This window comes from Cynocephalus volans, chromosome 9 (genome assembly GCF_027409185.1).
Source record: "Cynocephalus volans isolate mCynVol1 chromosome 9, mCynVol1.pri, whole genome shotgun sequence".
NCBI classification, from domain to species: domain Eukaryota; kingdom Metazoa; phylum Chordata; class Mammalia; order Dermoptera; family Cynocephalidae; genus Cynocephalus; species Cynocephalus volans.
Window position 1 is genome coordinate 82331637 of NC_084468.1, and position 18369 is coordinate 82350005.

Genomic DNA, 18369 nt, shown 5'->3' on the forward strand with positions numbered 1-18369 from the left:
ACCACCATTATTAATCCATTCATTAGAGCATGGTCATCAGAATCTAATCACCTCTTCAAGGCCCCACCTTTCAATTACCAATTACCATAATAGGATTTTCCACCCTCAACAGTTACAATGGGGATTAAACCTTAATGATTTGGGGGGCCATTCCAACCACTGCAGGGATTAAGGGACTGTGAAGTCATACAAATTAAAGTGAAGACATTTTTTATCTAATTTTGACAAAAAGGCAGTTGAAAAGTCTTTCGTATTAGAATTGTAAGGTAGGTGTTAAAATGTATTTCATAATGTGTATATATTTAAGTGATACATTATATGAAACCCATTTGTTATGGTACATAATAAAGCTAATGATCACATAATATCTCTTAGGAAGGTTTTTATCATTCAGAATTTGAGGGTTTGCTCTAGAAGGTCATTTGAAAATGATTAAAGATGATTTACTCCATTATTTAAAAAATTTATATGACTTCTGTAACCTTGGCAGGTACTAGTAATAAAATGCCTCAAATTTTTGCATTTGTAGCATTGAAGGTATTATTGTAAATCATATCACCTGTTCACGCTTTGAAATCTATAAAACTGAGTATTTGATTTTTCTTCCTTTTTATAATTAACTAAAATGACAATCTGAAAAGAACATGAGCTTTTTAAATCTTGTTCTGAAAATGCCATTGAAATTTTAATAACTGCAGGGAAATAGATAGTTATCAAAACTGTTCTGAATCATTCTCTGTGAACCAATTCTTACCCCCCCTCCCGTGCTCACATAAAAGCATGCGTAACTTGACCTTTCTAGTTTGGGCAAAGTTGTAAAATATAACTCTAAAATTATTTCTTAAATAATTTGAATATGATTGTTCAATTTAACCAATGGTACGGCCTCTCTTGCCCTCTTTAAAAATAGTTTTGAAATCAAGACATTTAATTAACATAATGAAGATATTAATATAAAGGAATTATATAAATGAAAATAATCAGTTTTCAGGTATGAGTTATTTGGTACTTCATAGTTGCCATTTGTTTGTGTATATGCAGAATCACGTTTGATCATCTTACCAATGATTCCACAAATCACAATAGCAAAAGGAGTTTTTTCAATTAAATTATTCTGGAATGAAGGTTCTTTAATTTTGATCACACTTAAGTCTTGAGACAGTTCTGTTAAAATTGCACAAATATACATACATCATAGTGCATTAATAAGAAATTAAGTTCTTTATCCTCATGTGTAGCCTCATTTTAAATGACAAATATGGCAAGAGGGTAGTTTTATTCATTATTACTCACACAGAAATGCAGCTTCTATCTTTAATGGATTTAAACATCCTCATGAGCTCATTCTGCTGAGTCCCAGCTATTAAATAGATAACCTTGACACTTAATAGTATTTTAGCCTCTTCTGGATTAAGCCACTTTTGATTAGCTAATTCTCTTTGGTTTAGATATTTAATGTTTTATTTTCTCTTAACCCTTGTCGTATTACAGACATATTACTCTGTGATATGACATCTGTACCTATCACAGGGAACTTACTTCTTCTGTGGCAATGGGTCCATTCAATGTTCTCTCCATCACTGTTGGTTCTTTGCTACTGGAAGCCTGATTTGATATAAGCCTAGACACGTGTCTGCTGAGGGGTGAGTGGTTCTTTCTAGTCCTTGTGTCATCATGCAGGTATGTAACACTGAAGCCCACTGAAGCCCAGCTGTTTACCTTTGATTTTGAAGACCTCAAAGAATGCACCTCCCCTTCTTGCTCCTAGACTTCTGCTACTCCACTGGCTCTCGCAGAATGGCTATACCTCTAGTAGGACCCGTGGGATGTTCTGAATCCCTTACAAGCCAGGCTCAGGTCATGGATATCTACAGGTGCACTGCCTTAAGTATATCTAACTGTCACTACCCTCTTGCAAGCTGTATTAATATTCCCTTGTCATGTAGGATATGGAGTTGAATTGATAGTTGGCCCTCTCCTAGGGCAATTTCTTTTAAACTATTATGACTATGAACATAATAAGAAATACATTTTACATTAAAATCCAGATTGGATGCTCTTGTACAAATGTCTAACAGAAACAAATGCTTTACAAACCAATACTTATCCTTGCTACTTGAGATAAAACTTGATATTTTCTATGCTGTTCTAATAAAAAAACAAAAAACAAAAAAAACCTTGGATGTTTTAACAGACACACTTCTTTAGCCCTGTCCTCCCCCACAAAAATAAAAGGTTCAGGTCAGACAGTAGGGGTCCGTGACGTCACTTAAATCGGATCTCCTTGCGCTCCATCTGTCTTTCCTTCGTGTACTCTCCCATGGCTTTCTTGTTCCTTCCTGCGTACCAGGGCTTCCCTTTTTATCAGGAGCTGAGCCCTTTCTGTATTATAGGTAAACTCTATGATCCAGGCATCCAGCCCTTGACTTGGGAATGGGAGACTACCAAGAAAAATGTTACTTCAATTTTCTAAAAATGTTACCTCAAGATCATGCTAATATATTAAGAGATTTTCAGTCATTTTTTTTTTCCTATTCTGGAAAGAGCTGGTGAGTAGAAGTGGGTACAGTGGTGTCATTTTCTTTAGTCTTTCGATTTTTTGTGAATATTAATGATTCTTCCTTCAAACTCTGTATTGGATTATGGTGCCTCTAGTGGAAAATGTGTGTTCTTGCAAGTTTTCACTGTCAGATTCGTAATTTCCAGGAGATTCTTCAAACACTATTTTATATGAAGTTTAAAAACAGGTATAGTGGATATTGAAAAAAAGAGGAAAATGGATGTTAATGGTTTTCTATATTAGTTGTATGACATTTAGATAAATTCTTCTAAATGTAAACAACAAACAAAACAACTTTGCCAATACATAAGGAAATCACACTTTATAAAGAGTAGTTATTTCGACTTCTTTTGCAAATATAAAATCTGCCCAGAGTTTTAAAGTTTTTTATTGCTTTCTGATTATTTTATTGAAATGCTTATTGTCTCTTTTTAACTAACTATATTAATTATACAACTATTGCCCAGTTTCTCAGCCTTTTCCAGAAGAAGCCCCCAGTTTCCATTAAAGCGTTTTATGGGGGCTCTCCACACGTCAAATTTCACACAGCCGGCTACATTGGCTTTTTATAAAGGTCTTTGAATGCAATGCCAAGGCCTCCCACTAATTGTTTTATGGGCTCAGTGTGGGACCTGTATCCCTAACTGGGGAAGCCCCACGTTAAAGGGCTGTGGGAGTGAGCAGTTGTCAAACACAGCAAGAGCGCGCACTGAGAAAAATTCTGGTCAGCTGTAATGTTGTTGCCAAGGAGCATAAGCAGAACCACAAAACATGCCAAATGCTGACTGATTTTAAACAGTGACCCCTGTTTCAGAGAATCCTCACTTCATTACATTTTTGGGAGAAATTCAAATCACAAATAGCTCCATAATTAATTTGAGTGCTCACTTCAAGGTTTGGCACTGGTAAATTATTGTTTTTGAAGTGGTAAAAAAAATACACCTAACTAAATATTTTTATGTGTTCTTTCAAGGAAAGAGAACTCATCATGGTTATCTGTGAACATTTAGTCCTGGAAGAATACGTTCAAAGTTATGTGCTTCATTATCTTCTTTCCTCTGAGAAGGTTAAGGAAGCTTGTTTTTACCCTTATTAGCCATTAAATTGCATTTATCTACATTAAAAAAATAACTTTTCTAAACTTAGAAAAGAGTTGTAGTGGTAAAATTGAAACTCCTACTCCTTCAGTGGGCTGTAGCATTGACTTTTCTCAGCCTCAAGGAGTCTGTTTAGAATTTTGAACCTGTCTTTCCTCTAGAGATTGAAACAGGATATTTTTGAGGTATAATATGACCTCAGAAAACGCTGTTAGCTTGGTTAATGTTGAAATGTGAACAGAATTACTAAAGCCACACTTCAGTAAGCCTAGGATAGTAATACTGTATGCTGTAGGAAGATAAGTACAACCTGTCTCCTTGCAGAATGATAGTGTTAGAACTAAATGACACATTGATATTTTTGTGGATTTTGAAATATCTTTTTGGAAGCTGATGAAGGAGAAAAACAGTTATTTTTCAGTAATCTAAATATGCTCATCTTAAAAATTAATATTTCAAATAATCTTGGATTAGCAATTCTTTGTGAAAAATAATTATAATTCTCATTTTGTTAGCATGTTTCTTATATGTGTGTGTAACGTGGATATTTCTGGTGGGGTATGTGAGAGAGAATGCATGTGAGTGTCTGTGAGATATACCTGTGTGCTATTCTGTTATATTATTAATACCGCAGCAATGTGTAATCTCTTAAACCACAAATAAAACATTATGTATATTAAGTGAAAAATTATTTTGGTTTTGCAGACTAAAAGTAATTTCAATGGTCTGTTAATAGTGTTTTATTAAAGAACTATTGTTTTTGTTCTTTTAAAGTTGGTTAAAAGATTGCAAAATCGAGAATGGAGAGGAACCCTTAATGGTTATTTCTTTACCACTGTGACTTTAAGAAATTTTCATCTCGATTATAATATATATTACAGTTATCAATCATATATAAAGTGATTTTAGTCGACATGCTTACTGCATGGAAAATTATTTCATAAAGCCAGATTTTATCTCTAGATGACCCCTCAATATGTTTTTATTTTGAATAAGAATGAACTTAACAGTAGGATCCATAAAACTGACCTTAATGCCTTCTATGAAAGATAAATGTTAGGTTACCTTTACAACTTCTGTGAGCTTAAATCGATCATTTGTTATTGACACCCCAAATTATGCAATCTTTTAACCATTGTCAACATTTCTTCTCTAGGTTGTTCTAAAATTTCCTCTTTATTTTGATTTCTCAAGGCCCGAAATGGATGGAGGGTTCACCGCTTCTGTGCTGCCATTAGGTTCAGATATGCAACAGGCTTGTGTATTCTGATATTTTATGTTTATGAAAGGAAGTATTGAAATTGAAGGGACTATTTAGATATTCTGATGCACTTTTTGGTGACTGGTGTCTGTTTTACAGAGACTACTCTGGGTATCTACTCACAGTAGAAGCACAGTAATTGTTGATTAAATTGCAGAACTTCGGGTTCAATTTCTGCCATTCCCACTGGATAAGTGACTGAACCTTCTTGGACTTAAGTTTCTCAGACTGAATAATAATGAGTTTAGATTAACTATTCTTTCAGCCACAAAACTCTTTGTTCAAATGAACTCATTTCAGAAGCTATTTTTGTAGAATAAAATCAGATGTATTCCTGTTGAAAATGGGATAGTAGTAGGAGGGGGTGGTTATAAAACTTTCTCTGCCTTGTTTACCTCTACCCCTATGCACAGTTTGAAATGTAATAGGTTAGATCTTTCAGCCTGAAGATAATTTGGGTTCTAGATCTCTTCATGATCTTCTGAAAAGTCCAGCTCATACTTGGAACGGGCCTTAGGAAAATCTACAGTCTACAGTGTGGAGCTAAATAACATGATCAGTTAACTACTCTTGAGGGGTTGCCTTTGACATTGGGTTGCTTCCAATTATTATGGGATCCAATTTAAGAATGGTATGGCTTGAATAGTATATGCTATTTTGGGGACTGTGACGTTCCTTTCATTTTTGAAAGAAATCTCTGGTGCATCTGAGGATAACTTTTCTTTTCCTCCCTGCCTTTAGGCATTTAAAACATTTACTTGACACATTTTTATTATTTCTATTTTGCAACTGTAGTCTACTTTTCTAAAGTTGGGCTTCAGAATTACTGAAATCATCCTATCTGCTGAGTTATTTCCTTGTATAGTGACTTCTAGCCCTTGAATGTGTAGGCAAAATTTACTATACTATTAAATTGGGAAAGATAATAATTTTTTTTGCATGACATTTTGCTTTTTTGACATTACAAAATTTGGAGGAGATGGGGAAGGTATAAGAACCCTGTTGGGAAACCTTGTCCACTACTACCTTAATTAGGAGTAGAGACACTTGAGGGCATTTTGCTTCTTTTGACAGTACATAACATTCTTGTTTACCTTACCATAATGTCTCAAAACAGGGACTATGAAAAAGGGCAAGGACAGAAGTGTCAGATATAGGATCAAAATGTGTCCTGGGCTTGCTTGGTGGGTTGGACTATTTGGCTGCCTCCCCAACATTTATTTGCCACTTCTCTTCCACCAAACAGTCCATGGTTTCCTTCTGAGTATCTGTGAATTTCAGGAAAGCCAACTTAGCCCCCTGCACGCAACTTATATCAAGACAATCAGTGTATTTTATGCTTTTGTCTATAATGATGTGTACAGGGTGGGTATGTGACATAAGCCAGTTCACAGAGTGAATCACAGAACTTTGAGCATTTTGAAACAACAATGCTCTTTCTTGCTGAATGTGAAGGATAGTATTTAGCCTCAGGAATAATTGGCTGCTGTTGTTGGAGTAATGAGATAAAATGGTATAGTGGAAAAATGAAAAGGAACTGATTCTTGGTTATTTCATTGAACCATTGAATAACGTCTAACCTGAAGCTCATACCGCTTCTTAATTTTTTGGTTATGTGAGCCAGTAAATCTTTATGTTTAAGTAGATTGAATAATTCATTGCCACTGAATGTATTTTACCTGTTACATCAAAGCCTTTGATATTTTTTCCTGGACTTTCCTAAATTAGTTGACTTTGTTAGAGGTAAAATCTCCTGCCTGCTTAGACCTTAGTTTCCTCGCCTGTTAAGTGAAGAGTTTGTATTGGGCTATACAAAATATTTGTTGAATCACTCTTTTCCTTTCTGCTTTCCAAAAAGTGGAACTCATGTCTGTTAGATCAGAAATTTGTTGACCTCCCTTTTCCTGTTTAGAAAGACCTACCCTGCTGCCACTCAGATTCTAGCATGTTGTTAGGAATGTAGATTCCTCCCATACCAAGAGCATAAATGTCATATGTTTTTAGTAAATGTCAGTCTATGGCTACCTATTTTCTTTTTTTACACCAGAAATACAGTTTTTTAAAGATGCAAATTTTGAGAAAGAGGCGGACATAGGAATGATGAAGAGTGGTCATTTCTCCATTAATCTATAATTCTGAAGCAGTACACAACTTATAGGGAGTCTAAGAATTAATGATACCATAGATAAGTAGTCTGTCTTGATGTAAGTCGGTGAATTTTACTTTTGTTTTTGTTAATCACATACTGGCTTCCTAACCTTAGCCAGCCATATGCTAAGTGTTGTAAGTAAATAAAATAATTACTTGAGAACAGTTTCACAGATCAGGCCAAATCTTTCACCCAGTGTTAGAAAAGCAACTCAGAGCAAATGCCTTAAAAATTCTAAGTCCATATCAAATTCACGTGTAAAGTAAAGCACAGAAGTGCTTTGATACTTGGACATGGTCTAGGGAGATTTTAATGGGAGTTTGGATATATATAAGGTCTTTATCTATTCAAAAAGATAAGGCAAAGAACCAAGTAGAGTTTTAAAGCTGAATGGGTGGTAATGGTTTTTCAGGTTTTGCAAATTTTGTATAATACTCTTCTTGGTCTTATCCGTAAAGAAATATTGCATGATCATATTTAGGCCTTTAGATTACTCTAACTTTTCTGTTATACTTGATAGCCAGACTGTTGCAAAGTGTTTTCGTACATTCTGAAGTATTGCTTCAATTAAAGATGTTTAAGTTTTACAATTTTTATTTAAAGCCAAACACAATATTAGCCTAGAGGAGTTTGCTCTGGAGTTCAGATGCATCTGCCGTCTTGAATGGATGCTCTGGGGACCTGTCTTGTTTTGTTTCTCTCAAGAACACCTTGTTAAATTTGGTGATCATGTCCAAAGTCAGCAATGCATGCTGAGTTTCATGAGTTATTTGGCTATACATTAGGTTGCATTTTTTAAAGCTGTCACTACTTTCATTGAATCTTACAGTGTTATATTGATTTATAGGGGTGCGTGTGTGTGTAAATGGCTACCTTTGCTTTTTGCAGTTAAAAAAAATAGTTAAAATAGTAACTTTAAATGGTGTTGATAGGTGAAAATCCAGTAGATAACATTTAGAAAACAGATGATCTCAAATAACTTATGTGTTGACCTTTAAAAAAAATGTGTAATTTAAACTATTTCATTTTATTTTGAAACTTTAATAAAAGGGTGTTTTTTCCTTTGGTATAGGAGTTACTTTAAAAAAAGATATTCTCTTACTTGAAATTGACCTAATATTTACTTTTTTGTTTGAAAGTTATTTGTACGTAATCCATCCAATAGCTCGTGAACTCATATGATCTGGACACAACTAGGGCAAGTCACAGGCTTGGTGCACAAGAAAGTGACAATACAAGCTCTAGTGGACAGACCAGTTTGTTCATTCCGTGTGTCACTGATGAATTGATTTGCCTCTAAACCTGCACTGATACATGGTTTTCAATTAAATTCAGCAAATACTGATAATGTTACTATGATTAGATCATTAATAGGCTTCTCTAGATGAGAAATAGTTGTGGCCCATTTCCTGCCCTCCTGGAGCCAGTGAATTGATTACTAATGGCATAAGGCAAAAGCAAAAATAAACAATATCCAAGACATTGCACAGGCAGTATACCAGGCACAGGCATTCTCTGAGGGTTCATAGAAGGGCAGGGTCAAAGATGGAAGGGGAAGATAAAATCATCGTGAAGGAACCAGTGTTTGAGATTATTATTGAAGGATGGAGTAGCCTTTGGGTGAGAGGACAAAAAGGCATTCAATTGTCAGAAATGGTGTGAGTAAAATCAGGGAGATTGGAATCTGGGGAATGATGGAGAAATGAAGTTCGAGAATAGTGAGCCTGAAATAGTTGTGCATAAGGAAGACTGCCTTGTAATGGGTCTTAAACGCCACACCAAGGAGTGTTCACCTAATTTGCCAGGCAGGGGAGAACCACTCAAGGCTGAAAGTAGTAACTTGGAACTGAGCTTTATAGAGCGCAATTCCAACTTTGCTTAGGAAGAACTGGGATGCCTTTAGAAGTTACACAGATAGAGATAGTAAAGGGCCTATCTGTATTGTGGCAGAAGTAAAGAGAACAAGGCCTGGAACATTGAATATGTGGAATCCATTGTATTTGGCAGCTAATTGGATATAGTGAATGAGGGAGACTGGAGGTGTAAGGATAACTCCAAAGTTTTGAAGCTGAGAATGTTCTTTTGTCTGTGGATTGTTGATTATTTTTGTTAACAGAAATTGAGAATTTAAGAGAAGGAGCTGTTTGTGGAGAGAAAATGTAGGAATTTGGTAAAATGGACTTAAAATGTGCTTTTCTCCCATAGCTCTAGCAGGCAAAGTCTCATCTGATGATTGTGTGTGTGTGTGTGTGTGTGTGTGTGTGTGTGTGTGTTTGTTTTGATATTGGTATCTGCAAGTCTTTCTAATGGGTGTGTGAAGTTCTTTTATAAATTTCTTAGACGTAGAGTTGTATGCAGAAACCTGTATTATTGTGCATGAAGGCAGGTGGGTTAATTTTTAATCTGGATAAACTAAAAATAGTTCAAAGAGTTGAGATATAATTTCCGATTGCTTCTTTAGAGAGGATACTGGGTGGGTTCACCTCTTGTGTTGTCATACAAATGAAGTGAAAGATCTGAGTTTTTTTTCTAGAAATCCTGTAGTAAGACAAGAGAAAAATATTATTGTTTGGTTGAATGATATGTGTAAATAAACAGGGGAGTACTGTCTTTTTGCCTGAAATGTTAAAACAAGTTTAGAAGATATATAAAATAGAGTTCTTACGTTTCCTCTTTGGCCTTTGGCTTATATCAGATATCGTACCCATTTATATTTTTTGTTTTGTCCTTTTTTTTTTAGTGACCTCGCTCAGCCAGTGAGTGAACCGGTCATCCCTATATAGGATCCGAACCCGCGGCCGGAGCGCTGCTGCGCTCCCAGTGCCGCACTCTCCCGAGTGAGCCACGGGGTCGGCCCCCATTTATATTTTTTAAATCACTTTTATGTACCAATGTTCTCTACAAATGACAACATGCAATCCTTTAATTCTTATAAGCTCCTAGCTGTACCTTATTGAAATGTTTAATGGATGATATAAAGAAATGGGTAAACTCATAGTATGTACATCCTGTACTGCAATTAATATTTAATTATAATCAATTGAACAATAAATTGGAGTAACTTTACTAAGTCATATAAATCTATGATATCATCTACTTTTATGTTATATTTGTACTTTTAAAGTTTTTAAAAATTTTAACATTTGTACATGTTTGTGGCACATAGTATGTTGTTTCAGTACATGCACATAGTGCAAAATGATTCACTTAGGGTAGATAGCATAATTTTGAACCTGTTAGTACACCCCCCCCAATTCTGATAACTGTTATTCTACACTCTACTTCGGTGAGAACCACTTTTTTTGGGGGTGGTATCTGTATTTGTCTTTTTATGCCTGACTTACTTCACTTAACATGATGATTTCCAGTTCTATCCATGTTGCTGCAAGTAATAGGATATCATTTTTTAAAATAGCTGAGTAGTATTCCATTGTGTATATATACTGCAGATTTTTTTATCCAGTGATGGACATTTCGGTTGATTCTGTCTCTTGGCTATTTTAATTTCTTATTTCTTTCTTTCTTTTCTTTTATTTATTTACAATTTTAATTTCTATTTTTAAACATTATTTGTACACACTTGTGGGGTATAGTGTGTTGTTTCAAAATATGCATATACTGCACAATGATTCACTTAGGGTAGGTAACATAGTTTTGTACCCATTAGTTCACCATTTCTCCTCCCAACTCTCCCCTCCCGGCCTCTGGTAACCATTATTCTATTCTCTACTTCTATGAGAACCACTATTTTTTTTAGATTCCACATATGGATGGTATGATGCAGTATTTGTCTTTTTGTGCCTGACTTACTTCACTTAACAGTTCCATCCATGTTGCTGGAAATGATAGGACATCATGTTTTTTTTTTTTAATCCATTCATGCATTGATGGGCATTTGTGAATAGTGTTGCTATGAACACGGGGACTGCAGGTATCTTTTTGATATATTGATTTCATTTCCTTTGGGTATTTACCCAGTAGTGGCATAGCTGGGCAATGGGGTAGATCTATTTTTAGTTGTCTGATGAACCTCCATACTATTTTCCATAGAGGCTGTACCAATTTACACTTCCACCAGCAATGTAGGAGAGTTCCTTTTTCTCCACATCCTCACTTTGCTAAATTTTTACTAAGTCATATAAATGTATGATATAATCTATTTTGATGTTATATTTGTATTTTATAAATTTTATACTTAGGACCTATTTTCCAAATATTTTAGATAGGGGTAAATTGATTTTATTATTCCCATTGGATTCATTTAAAAATACAAATAGGATGATTTATGACACAACTCTAGGAATAGGTTTCATAACACATACACTTAAAACCAACCAATACCAATGATCCCAAAACTTCCACCTTCCTTTGATTGTGGAACATGAAACTTGGCTAAGATAATAGAGGTTCCTAAATGCTTTAATCCAATAACTATCTTCAGAGCACTTCTCTTACTTCCCACCAAAGTTTCAATTGTAGTCAAAACCGTCATTGAACATTTGTTTGGTGTTTCTTTGAGGGATTGTGACATATCTTAAAGACTTGGACAGGGTGACATGCAGAGGAAAAAATAAATTAGAATCAGTTGGAGCACTTCATATGTGCCAGGAGCTGTGCTAGAGCCACTTTCTCTATGTTCCAACGTCTATTCGCTCCTCAGTAACTTTTGTATCACTTCTGTTATCATCTCTCTGCTGAAACTGTTTGCAAAGATCATGAATTACTTCTTTGGTTGAAAAATCTGTTGGCCTCTTTGCTGTATCTAAGGATATTTGACATTTAGGAATAACCTTCTGAAAACTCTGTTCTCTGCACTCTCCTAACCCACTCCTGACCTCCTGTCCTGCTGCTCTGCATTTCCTTTGCAGGTTTCTCCACTTCCTCTGCCTCTGCCTCCCTTGTTGGTGCTGCACCAGCATTCATCCTGAGGCTTTCTTCTCTGGGCCCTCTGCTGGCTCATTCCATCCACTTTCAACACTTCATTTACCACCAGCACTAGCTGCTGATGACTCTCATATCTTGTGTCCCAGAACAGGTCTCTCCCTTGTACACCAAGTCCTCGTGTCCTCTGATTTCTGCATATCTCCACTTGGAATGTAAAGAGGACCTTCAAGCTTGACGTGTCCCGAATCCCAAACTAAACTCATCTTCCCTTCCCCCACTAGATTTGCTTCTCCTCCTGTGTTCCCTGATTAGTAAATTTCACTGTTGTTTTCCCTGTTGCCAAAACCAGAACCTAGGAAGTGTCCTTGATTCTTGACTGCTGTCTCCACTCAGTTTTTAGGTCCTGTCTGTTCTGTCTTCTTACATACTTCTCAAGTATGTCCACCATTCTCTGTTCTAAACTAAGGCTGTTTAGGACTCCATCATTTCTCACCTGAGTCACCATAACTCTCTCTTAAGTGGTCTCCCTGCAACCAGTTTTGCTCCTTCTGGTGTAGTCTCCTTTTTATAGTCAAAGTGACTTCTCCAAAACTCATTCTTGAGTGGTTCCTCAGAGTAAAGTCCAAAATCCTCAGTATAACACATGAGACTCTTGAATGTACGGTACTGCTTGAATCTCCTGATTGCATATTTCATCATGTTTTGTGACTAACTCCCAGTGGTCTTCAGAGCCTAGCTGAAGCTTCCACAGTAGCTCAGATCTACTCTGTTCCCTGCTATTCCTGATGAGCTCTCTGTCACTTTTTGTGCTCCTGTGGCACACTAGGTTGAACTCTAAGGCACTATATTGCAATCATTTGTTTTCTTAATCTTCGTTACACTTTAAGTATTTATGGATAGAGGCTGTGACTTTTTTTTCCCTATATACTTATTACTTATAAGTATTTAGCATAGGGCCAGTAGGTATACAATAGGAATGTTGAATTAATTAATGAGTAAACAAACTAAGATCAATAAAACTACATCCTACTCTCAAAGAACTCCCTGCCTAGTGAGAAGTTTTACAAGTGCCAATAATTTTAAAAAGCCATCAACAGACAATATAATATAGTGTGGTATGAGCTATTAAAACTCATGTTTTCAAGTAGGAAGTGATGAAATGCTAATATCTCAAGGGACTGTCTCTTGAAGATATGTATAGAAATACACAGAAATTTTCATGATGTCCAACCATGTTTCTTTGAAATGAGGCCTTATCATGACACTTAAGGGATTCAGAGTACTTTAAAAAACATTTTTATTGACTCTTTAAAACTCAGTCCCATTTTTTGTTTTGTCAGTTTTATGAGGATTCAAAAAAAGCGAGGTAGGATGTATTAAATTTCTGGACATCTATTTGGCTGGCTAAGAGGCATGAGGACCATTGCTTGTGTTTCTTTTCCTTTCTAAAACTACTATAACAAATTTTCTTATCTAGCATGGTTTCACATGACTCTGGCCTCTGACTTTATGCTTTGTGACTAATTCACTAATAGCTAATTACAAAAAATATTGTCCTCTCCCCCAATCTAGAAGAATTTAGGAGAATATAAGGCATTTTTAAGAACTTGGGCCTGTTACTTTTATGAACCCCTGGATTTTAAAATGCCTCTGCGATATAATTTCCCTCATAATAATGGTGTAAAATATTGTTGGAAAAAATTAGTGACAACTTCTAACCCTTAAAGTTACAAATAAATGAGCATTATGGAGTTTTATATTGCCTGAAATAGTCAACCTTGAGAGTGTTAACTTTGTTGTTACAAGAGCAGGATCTATTTAATTGCTTTTCAAATCATGTCCCTCAAGGCTCTAAAATTTGGGGGGTGTCTAAGGAGCTTTGTGGGGAAGCTGAAGGTGGACAGGTTGTGGGGAAAGCTCTGAAGCTCTGCCTTACATATTCCATGCTTCAATCATATCAGCTGCTTTCATCTGTTACCTGTTGGAGGTTTTTGTTTTTGTTTCTTTCTTAGACTATCATTTTAGGGGGAAAATACTTTGAAAACCATTAGTTTACTGCATGTGCGTATTCAAGAAAATTACTTCATGACAACTGAGAAAACCAATGAAAATAGAAAATGTACCATATTTCTTTCACTAGCTACCCTCTTCAGGTGTCACCTACTGGGACATCCTCAAAGACAGCGAGGGAGAGCTGTACACTTAAAAGTGCTAGGCAAGCAGAATGTCTTGTCTCATTTTTTTTTCCATCAAAGACTTTGTCACCACGTGGTGATTCCATTGTTTGGTCAGTAGAGCTTGTGAACCAGGGCCTGATTAGGTTTGGGGGGAGTATGATTTTGAAATTTTGGGGATGATGAGCAGCAGAAGTTTAATGCTTCTGAAGAACAAAGGGAAAGGTTGATAATCTTGCCCATGTTGTGGTGTTCACCTCACAACACTAAGGCCAGAAGTTGAAGAGTCAGGTCAGAGTTTTGTAGATTTTGGCTAAAGCCTGTTCCAAATGAAAAGTAAATGTTTAAAGGTGCTAACCATTGCCCGAATGTTTTCTTCCATTTTTTTGGTCCCTTCTCTCACCTGCCCCAAATAGGGTTATTCCGGGTGTAAAATCCAGGTCACTACCATAGTAACCACACAAACAGAACAAAGAGGTGCTATTTGCTTGTTGGTGGAAGGAAAACTACATGTGGGGTATACTTATTGGTGATACAGATGATGGTACAGAAAAGTGTCTGTAAGAGATAGGCTGGAATGGACTTTGCCCATAAAATAATTTGAATCTTAAGAAGCAGATATAACAATTTTTAAATCTAGGAAGTAACTGCATCTTTTGAAACACTTTAAAATGTTGGCAGTGTTGATTCAAAGTGCTATTTAAAAAATTTACTTTCAAAATGACATTTTTTAGGGAAACTACCTGTCAATTTGAAGGATGGGATTCTCTTCTGTAGAGCTTGTAAAAATATCCATTGTCACACGTGAAACAGGTTTAAGGCAGTTTGTCACAAATAAATGAGTTTGTCAGATACATGCTTACACACACACACACACACACACACACACACACACACACACACACACACACACACACCCACCCACCCACCCACCCACCCACCCACCCACCCACCCACCCACCCTTTTCTGGCCTCAGAGGAAAAATTCCAGAGCCATAGATAAAGAAATATTGGCATTTTTACAACATTTCACAGATAAGTAGACATTATGTTAATATGTGAGTAGGAAACAGTAGTTCAAGAACAGGGATTAATTATACCAGAGGAAAGATATTATTGAAGGTTATTAAGCTTTGCTGGACTGGTTAGGGCTGGGGGTCTTACTAAGAGGTTGATGAGAACATGACTCAGAAGGGTCTGACATTTACTCTGCCGATGATTATACAAGGAGCATCATCTTCAACGACGACGACCTCACTTGGCTCAAGTTATTATAGTAGCTACAATAGCTTCATTTCTAATTATGAAACAGTATGTTTTCTTAATAAGAACTGTGTTTAGTTCTACTACCCAAAGATGACCTCAGTGAACACTTTGGTGAGTCTTTTTTACTTTTTCCGTATGAGTGTGCATATATAGTAAAATTGGAATCAAGCTATGCATGTAGTTTTGTAAACTGCATTTTTATTTCATTTATTTAACAATTCTTCGTTGTGTGCCAGCCATAATCTATGAATTCTGTATCCCATTAAATGTTCCTTGAAAGCATGGCACTTAATGACGTCTTAATATTTAATTATATCATAGTTTATTTAACTGCTTCCTTAGCGTTAGACATTTTCATTGTTTCAGTTTTTTGTATTATAAATAATACTAAATTGTTATCTTTTTACCTCTCTAATTCTTTTCTATTTCAGTATTTATGGTTATTTCCTGAAAAAAAAAATTCTAAGAAATATATTTTAATAATCTCCAATTTAGTGGTACTGAGTTTGGGAAAAATTAAATGAATTTAAGCTGTTACAGAACTCACATAGTAGGATACTGAGGAGAAAATTCAAGACATTGTTACTACAGTTGCCTTTTCAGTAATCCAGTATGCTGAATGGATTTTAAATGGCCATCTCTTTAGTGTGAGTGCATCAGGATTCTAACAGTGTGATTGCCCAATATGTAACAGATATTTGTTTTGACAGTGTCATTGTAAACTGAGTTATTCTTTATCTTATTATTCATTTGTCATTATTGTTCTCAGAGATATCTGAGACAATCTCAACACCATATTCTTTTGTGTAAAGCAGCTTTTACAGCCTAATCCTTTGCACACTTTTGGGTCAGTGGTACTGTAAAAGCATTTCACTGTACAATGAGCTCACTCAACAACAGAAATGGAACAATTTAGGAGAAAATTTCTACATAATGTGTAGGTATTCTGTTGTGTTGTGTGATAATCAGCAAACTTTGCTTTTATTGAATTTTGAACTCTGTATGGTATGTGTTTCTTTTAGATACACCCTGCAGTAGCTAATGGCTAAAAGGTGAAAGATAAGTGAAAGATAGTCTGTGTGTGTGTGTGTGTTGTGTGTGTGTGTGTACACATGCGCCTGTTTCTTCAAATATGTAATTTGTCATTTGTAGTATCCGCAAATATTTAGTCAAGTGTTTAATCTTCCCATGAAATACTTCAGGGATTTGTCATATGAAATCATTGATTTCTTTTGTGCTAAGTCATAGCAAATTATCATCTTTTTAAGGTTGATTTTGTAAAGTGTTAAATACTATTTAAATTTCCCTTAGATATGAAGCCATTTTATTTTCTCCTAATCACTTAAAATAGCAAGAAGTAATCAACTGGAGTTTTTCTCCTTTTTATGAATACACCAATCTACTTCTGACTCACGTGCATGTTTCTGCTTTTAGGTCAGTGGGAACTTTTCCCAGCCATGTTTTCTTTTTTCCCTTCATCGCTAATTTCTCTCAGGAACAAATGGCAGCATAGTTAAGCATTAGAAACTTGTTGCTGAAGGTGCTAACCTAAACATCAGTGCCAGGATACGACTGAGACTTAATAGACTAATTAATTTGTCTACTGCACCCCTGACCTGGGAATTACATACAATGGGCTATACTTATGGAACTGAGTCTGGGATCCAAGGTAGAGAAAATGCAACTCTTGTGTGCTTTATACATCAATATGCAATTAATACTGGGTTATTTTAGAAAATAGGTTTTGGAAGTGGAACCTTATTCCATCACATGTTTTTGAAAGTATGATACTGTTAAGATTCTGTGTGCTTTTTTGTTAGTTTTCTTCTTTTACATTTTATAGTAGTACCAAACAAAATTGTCACATCATTGGATCCAAATATGCTGCTGACCTCCAGAGGAGCCCAATTATGTAGAATATCATAGTTTCTGTACTGTCTATTCTAATATAGTGTGTTCTCACAACCATGGTAACTCTTACAAAAAAAAAATGAACTTGAAGCTTGGGTGATATTTTGAAAACTCTTTGCATTATGAATTCCTGACTATGGAATTCATGCTCCTTTCAGCAGGAAGATTAGTTTTGTTTCCTCTTATATTCCTTTTCTCGCTTCTCCATTTTAGAGACAGCTTGAATATACTTCAAAGGTAGTTAACATTTGACTGTCACTGAATTCATGGTGTTGGATAGAAGCTGAATTGAATAAATCTATTCATATTAGCTTGTCAATTTATGGGATACGTATCTCTCTGGGTCTTGTGAACTCACAGAGGTACCAAATAAACTCCTGTTAGGATTTTATTTAGAATATGGTTTTAATATTTTGGCAGTTGTGGATTTGAAAGCATTTATTAGACCACCACCTGTGTGTTGAGCACATGCCAGGCACGCTTCTAGGCACTGTTGATAAAGTGGTGAATGAGACGGATTTCCCAGTTCTGCTGTGGCTTGTGCTCTAATAGCAGAAATCATACACAAAGTAAACACACACAGTAACAATATAACTCAAAAAAAGGCTGATTGTTATGTAAAAAACTGAACAGAATTGAAGGATAGAGATTGACTGGTGTGTGTGTGAGGTGCTTTATTTTGTGGGGGGGTGTTAAAGATCTCAATTGATTTTATTGCAATTCTAGAATTAGGCAACCCTTTATTACGTAAAATAAAATAAGTGTTCCAATGACCTGAACAAAAGAGTTTGGTTTTATAGACAGAAAAGGCTGAAGTATTTAGGGGATGGCTTTCAGGGAGGTAATCATCGAACTGAGAACTTAATGGTGAGATGGTAGCTGTTGGGAAAATAGAATGGTTTGGTCAGGACCCTCACCTCGGGACTGGTTGGGTGTGGTTCAGCACATCCTTTGTAAGCAAAGTGTGTGTGTGTGTGTGTGTGTGTGTGTGTGTGTGTGTGTGTGTGTGTTGGTGGTGCACATGCACGCCAATGTATCTTTTTAGTTTTGTTGCTATTCTTGTGTTC

General features: G+C 35.8%; 1 protein-coding gene across 6 annotated transcripts in view; it reads left to right on the plus strand.

Annotated features, from left to right (window-relative positions):
* Positions 1-18369, plus strand: part of BMPR1B (bone morphogenetic protein receptor type 1B) — a 345860-nt gene that overhangs the window by 104220 nt on the left and 223271 nt on the right. The gene's annotated exons all lie outside the window — the stretch shown is intronic.